This window comes from Xiphias gladius, chromosome 13, assembly GCF_016859285.1.
Source record: "Xiphias gladius isolate SHS-SW01 ecotype Sanya breed wild chromosome 13, ASM1685928v1, whole genome shotgun sequence".
In the NCBI taxonomy this organism is placed as follows: Eukaryota; Metazoa; Chordata; class Actinopteri; order Istiophoriformes; family Xiphiidae; genus Xiphias; species Xiphias gladius.
This window is the reverse complement of record NC_053412.1, coordinates 13,523,272-13,530,188: the sequence shown is the minus strand read 5'-3', so window position 1 is coordinate 13,530,188 and position 6,917 is coordinate 13,523,272. Positions and strand designations below refer to the sequence as shown.

Here is a 6,917-nt window from a genome sequence, read left to right as displayed (position 1 = left end):
TTGACTGTACAATTACAAATATTTATTTCAATGATCCAATATCGATTCTGAAAAATGGAGGATAGTGTGGATTGACAGGAGAAGACAGGAGAGACAACCCGCGGTGCGCTAGGATTTTATAACTGAGCTATGACGAGGACGCACGCTTTCATTTTAGGACTGTGTGGAAATCTGATGTTTTTCACATCACAGATGATGAAGAAGGACACTAAAGTTTGAGTCTACAGATCAAACATGAAGCTAATATAAATGGATAAAGGGTTTGGTGTGGGGCAGCTGCTCTGCAGCTGTGCTGACCTGACACCAATCGGGCAGGGGGGTGAATAATATATTTAGAAAAAAATATATAGAGATAAGAAAAAGCATGAACCATGACAAATTAATATAATGAAGACAACCCATGATGTTACAATTCATCTTGTGAACATGATTGTCTGAATTAATGGCTCTCAATCCAACAGTTGTTGAGACATTTGCCATGCTCACGTGTTACGCTTCATGTACTCATTTTACATATCAACATGCTCTGTTTTCATTAAATCAAGTTCATTTTATTCATATAATTTAAATTTATACAGCCCAATATTACAAACCACATTTTTGCCTCAAACGGAAAATTACTGTTGTTCTCATAGAACTAAATAAATGCCACCATTTCTATTGAGCTGTTTCTTATCTTGTTGATGAACTGGGCTGCCATTTTGTCCAGGACTAAGACAGGACAAAGACCACACCAACTAGCTGGTTGGTCAGCTCCATCTCAGCTAGACGTCGTTGGTGGAGGAGAACCAGGTCTCTGGTGCCGTCATGCTGGGCAGGGTCAGCCAGGTGAAGGCCGACATCTTGAAGTTCCTGTAGGCTTCGTAGCTCCGGAGAACACAGGTACAGCATACAGCCGAGAGAATCCATCCTGAACCAGGTCAGATACCTGCAGATAAAATGAATACAGATTAACATATGGACAGAATTGCATTGCAATTATTTCAGCAGTTCCTGACCCTGTTCTTGGTTGCCCACTGCCCTGCTCATTTTCCCCTTTTCTCTGCTCCTACTTACTTGCTCTCTCCTCTTAGAACCTGGTGGGACTAAGGCCCCATGTGCTCTCTTGCACCATATTGATCCTCCACGTAAGTTCACCTTGTTTATCTTGGTCCCGCATAAAGTCATTTTTGGTCTCCCAGGTATCAGCACAACAAGGATGTCCACACCGAGGTTGTCCATCACCATGACAATACTGTGGTGATTGCAGACTGAGAAAGAGATGAACCTCAGTGTGACCCTGGGCGACGATTGGCCACAGAGTCAGTCCAATGACCCTGTGGTTGCTGATCTCAGACAAGGCTCTACACTGGTCTGGCCCAAAAATGGTGGAATGAGTTCCTCACTGAAGTAAGGAAGCACAGACACTGCAGATTTTTCCCATGGGCTAAAAACCACCTTTTCAGACTACACCTCAATGCCCCATACTAGCACTTTCTGATCTTTTATTTCTTAAAAAAAAGAAAAGTTTCTCCAAAAATACAACTGGAAGAAGAGTAGGTTGATTTGATTGGTTGTGGGGGTGGTGTGTTTATAAAATGTATTGAAGTGCCGTTTTACCTCTTAGTTTGAGCGTGGGGTGTTTGACTTTGTAGTTCTTCAAGACAAATTGACTGTTGATGAATTTCCTGATGCTCTCAATTTTAAAAGTCACCTGGAGGACAGAGAAAGAGGTTGCACAATACTGCTTTAATGTTTACTACTGCTCACTGCAACAGTACTATTCTACTAAACTTCATAATTCTCTATTTGGCTTCAAGTTATAATCCTTAAGATTTTCATGAAATCAAACCCTGGTTTTATTACTATTTATATTTTTTTTTAGCAACAACCACTCTATGTATTTACATTCAGAAATGACTTTTTTATATAGTAGGAAAGGAAATGTCAAGGAATTTATGAAACAGTGCTTGTACTGTATATAATCCAGGGTTACTGTTTTTAATTAGAGCTCAGTGATATCAGTGATGTTAGCTGTTCGCTCTCTCACAGCTTTTTCTGAGTCGTACTAATTTACTGCTGCTACAAGCCCAACATTGCCTACTGCTGCTAGTGTGCATTACTAGCATTCAGCTGGCAAAACACAGAGTGGCTCCCATTGCGAGTTGAAGGGGGGTGAGGAGGGAGAGACGGGAGGCTACGATACTGTGTGAGGTAAAAGCAACAGGTTCTAAAAACAACAGGAAGTCCCTTACTGTACTGATTTGGCCCGGTTACAAACAGAGTCAGGAGTCGCAGCACCAGTCATGGCCACAACCACAGCACATGGAGGCCATAAATAAAGCGATGTTTGATACCAAGAGCATTGCAGCCTGAAACTACAGAAGCTAAACTGAAATGCTGGAAACATCATCAAAAAACTCAAGCTGGGTTTACTTGTATTTGTCTATTTGTTAACCTAAATAAACTGAAACGGATTCCGAGACTGTTCGCACTCTCTACTTTGGATCCTATTTTAATGGTGCAATGACCAGTGCAAAAAATGTTTAGGTCTGGGATGCACGGCATGACATGAAAATACATACAGTGCATGAAGACCTGGAACAAACTTTTGTATATTCACCCCTGTCTGCCTTATCTTCAGCTGAAAGAAAGTCAGGGTCAGAGACCAGAAATAGAGAAAGACCGATCGACGGCAGTAACACAAGGTATCAGGATTCCACTGCAGTTTGTGCCGATATCAATGATTCTAATAAAAAAGTAAGTCCAACACTTTCTTGAAGCTACTAAAGCACACAGACACGTGGAGCCTTACATCTTCATCAAAGACGATGTGAAAGGAAAAGCATTGCAGAAAGCCTTCGCTTCCATCCACAGCTTGTGCGGGTAACATGGACTGAAGGTGCACTGGTGGCTACCTGGGAAGTAAGTCAAACACACCCATTCTATCACTTTGGGATAAGCTACTTTTATTATATATATAACCATAGTTAACTAACTCAGAATGTCGACAGGCGTTTCAGTTGTGCTACGATTCGGCTACGCATCAGCAGACTCATTTCTAATAGTTAGTAGTTTAGAGTTGTTTTGCATTGGAACATTTTTCTTGCTTAAGCATAAGTACAGATTTGCGGCTCACTGAGATGTTCTAACAGATGATTTTTGGCTGTATTTCAATCAGTTGAATTACTGTACTACACCACACAGTCTTTTGTCTGAATTTCTTGAATAATGTATGTTAATTAGCCCTTGTTCAAAGGAACGTGCTAGGCTAACGTGGTAAGCCTAGCTTACCATCAGGACTGGGAGCAGGGAGAGACAGCGAGCCTAGCTCAAACCAAAGCTACAAGATACACCTACCAGCACCTCTTTGTGGTTTTAGCTTAACTTAAATGCTGGAACTGTTTTCTCAACTGTGGGCAGGGAATCAGAAACACACATAATATATACAGAAAATATAGAGACAGACCATGGACATACAGCCACAGATAGACACCCCTCTATGACTGGAGGGGTCCTGGACTGTAGTCTTGCAAGCTTGGTTAGTCTGTTTGACCAGAAACACAACATGCTCCTTCTTCCCTGTCCGCTCATCTTCCTCCAATTTGTTTAGAAGCACCATGGTCACTTTGCTATCAAAAAACTCTCTGGCAACCGCGTCCACGATTCCTGCAGTAAGACGGAAAAATGGGGGGAAAGGAATGAAAAGGAGTTATGGACATTGGATGGGAGGCAGTGGTGCGGTCAGTCATTCAATTCATGGCCCTTTGAGGGAGTCACTGGGACAGCAGCTCTACATCAAGAGGCTTTTCTAGTGTGTTTCTGTGGGGGAGTGTCATACAGGTCCATGACCACGCTATTTATTGTGGTTAACATTACTGTTTGTCAGCCCTAAATATCTTGTTAAGCTCTGAATATAGTACAGTTAACAGCAGGCCCATGTGTTGTGTTTACGTCCACTGAAAAGACATTTTTTTCTCACCAATGCTCATCAGGCTTTCTAATGCCAATGTCAGCAGCTACCAGCAGTGTTCTGCTTTTGATAGATAGGTTGGCAGCTGCTAAAACAGCTTAATAGACCTAGACCTCGGAGTCATGCCTAATTTGTCAAACTGAGGATGGGCCGCAGAATTCAGCTAAAAAAATCTGTCAAAAAATACAGTGAAGCTCCTCTTTAAGAAATACTCTTAGGCACGGTGCCCTGATTGTCGTGAAAAATATTAAGTTAACTGCTCCAACTGTAGCAACTGAAACAACTTCCAAGTTGACTGAAAATGAGAATGGCGGGATGGATACATCACTTGCCACAGATTGGTTGGGTAAAACCTTCTCCCCCTCCCAAACATGGCTAGCATTAACACATACAATCTGATTCTCAGGATGGTCGATATAAAAGCAGGCCATGCTTCAAACAAAGTGCTTCTGCCTTGTTTCAAACAGCATTTGAAACCCCTCCCACCCACTCGGTGTGGTTGTTTCAACCAGGCACAATATGGTGCAGGCCCTTCCTGTCAGAATAGTAGTGAAGCAGCATCCTCCCATCATGTGTCATCTCCACTCGGAAAGACGGCGCATTCATCTCCAAAAAAAAAAATGGAAAAAACTCTCAGGATAGTTCCCACTACAAGGTGCAGTTCATGGAATTCCTGTTTCCTGTTTTTAAGTATAACACACAGCAGTGCTGACCCAACAGTATTTATTAAAGGTGTCTAAAAGTGGATTGTATACATGGATACATGGGGGCTTGATGGGTGATCAATGCGTCCTTTGTGTATTTTTTAAGCCACTTTTGCAGGTTAATCGAAACTGTGAAGCGCTGCTGTTGGGCGAAAACAGTCCTTTGTTTATGCTGGAGAGAAAGAGAAGATGTCAAACTTCTTTCCCAAGCTTTAATTTCAGAGCATTTCCACACTGGCCCTCATCCCCGCAAATATTATACAAAATACACAAAATATTATAGAAAAACTCTCAAGGAGGAAACCTGTGGGCTACATTATGCACTGTGCAGTTGCATTAGGTAGGAAAAAATGAAAAAACGTGTGATAAGTTTAAAATACTCAAATTAAAAGATCAGGATAAAAAAAAAAAAGTTCCTCCCTCCTCATAAAGCAAGTTTGAGTACAGATTCTTAAGAAAGGTTTTTCATATTTTCACAAAGTGAAAATGGATTGGAGAGAGGAGACAGAAGAATGGGAGAAAGGATGCAACAATGATTTAATATTTCAAGAAAGAGATGAAGGAGCAAAAGAGACAGAAACTGATGCAGAACCAGCCCAGTTATCCAATCAGCCAGTCATGTGGCAGCAGGGCAGAGCATAAAATCCTGCAGATACAAGTCAGGAGCTTCAGTTAATGTTCACATCAAACGTCAGAATGGGGAGAAAATGTGATCCCAGTGACTTTGATGTTGGTTCCAGATGGGCTGGTTTGATTATTTCTGAAACTGCTGATCTCCTGGGATTTTCACACACAACAGTCTCTAGAGTTTTGACTCAAAATGGTGCTGAAAAGAAAAACATCCAGTGAGCAGCAGTTCTGTGGACGGAAACGCCTTTTTGGTGAGAGAGGTCAGAGGAGAATGGCCAGACTGGTTGGAGCTGACGGAAATGCTACGGTAACTCAGATAACTAGTCTTTACAACTGTGGTGAGAAGAAAAGCATCTGAGAATGAGCAACACGTCCAACCTTGAGGTGGATGAGCTACAAAAGCAGAAGACCACGTTGGGTTCCACTCCCGTCAGCCAAGAACAGAAATCTGAAGTTTCAGTGGACACAGACTCCCCAAAACTGGACAGTTGAAGACTGGAAAAATGTGACCTGGTCTGATGAATCTGGATTTCTGCTGAAGAAGCAGGTGGTAGTGTCAGAATTTGGCATCAACAGCATGAATCCATGGACCCAACCTGTCTTGTGACAACAGTCCAGGCTGGTGGTGGTGGTGTAATGGTGTGGGGAATGTTTTCTTGGCCCCTAATACCAATCAATCATGGTTCGAATGCCACAGCCTGTCTGAGTATTGTTGCTGACCATGTGAATCCCTTTATGGCCACAGTTTACCATCTTCTTTTGGCTACTTCGAGCAGGATAATGCTCCATGTCACAAAGCAAAAGTCGTCTCAGGCTGGTTTCATGAACATGACATTGAGTTCAGTGAACTTCAGGAAGAAGAACTCAGGCTGTTTTGAGAGCAAAGGGAGGCCCAATCCAGTATCAGTGTGGTGTTCCTAATAAAGAGCTCAGTGAGTGTAGTTGAAAATATGAAAAAGTATTTGCCAAAGCCTGGTTGTCTTCTTTTAGGTATGAGGAGTCGCTGGCTATTAGTATACCAACAGGAACAATGACACACCCGAGCTTACCTGATAGGACAGAGCCAGGTAACTATGGAGAGCGTCCAGATTTCCAATGAATTCCATTAGATTTCCTCCCAGTGTCCTCAGCATGGTGTCGTAGCCCGCTTGCTTACAGAAAATAAAGAAATGTTCTCAGAAAAGCCGAAGAAATACGTCAGCAGGAACATCTGAAACATCAGAACACATTCAGAGGAACACTGTCACAGAACTTTAGAGATCTTTTAGTACATCCATGAAATCTGTCACTCATCATTTTGTAGTCTGGCCTCCCAGTGCACACGTGTTTGTCTAATTAAAGCACTGGCAGCAAACAGATATTTAATTACAGCCTACTCCCAAATGAATGTACAGGATAGATAATTAGACCCTTAGGAAGAGCTTAGGGTCCTGTTGACATGCCCTGAATAAACAATTATTGTTATGTATTATACTATACATCTGTGCCCAGGGGCCCAGTTTTTCACAATCTATCCATGAACCTGCCAAATGTAACCTATACATGCATAAATAAATAATCTTCTCGTACAAAGCTGTTTCCAGCCGCTATTGTGGGACCTATTCACCTGTCACAGATGTGTAGTGTACCAT

At 42.1% G+C, this 6,917-nt stretch overlaps 1 pseudogene; it reads right to left on the bottom strand.

The window, feature by feature from the left end:
• The window catches only part of LOC120798386, a 20,664-nt pseudogene extending 13,747 nt beyond the window's left edge, over positions 1-6,917 (bottom strand).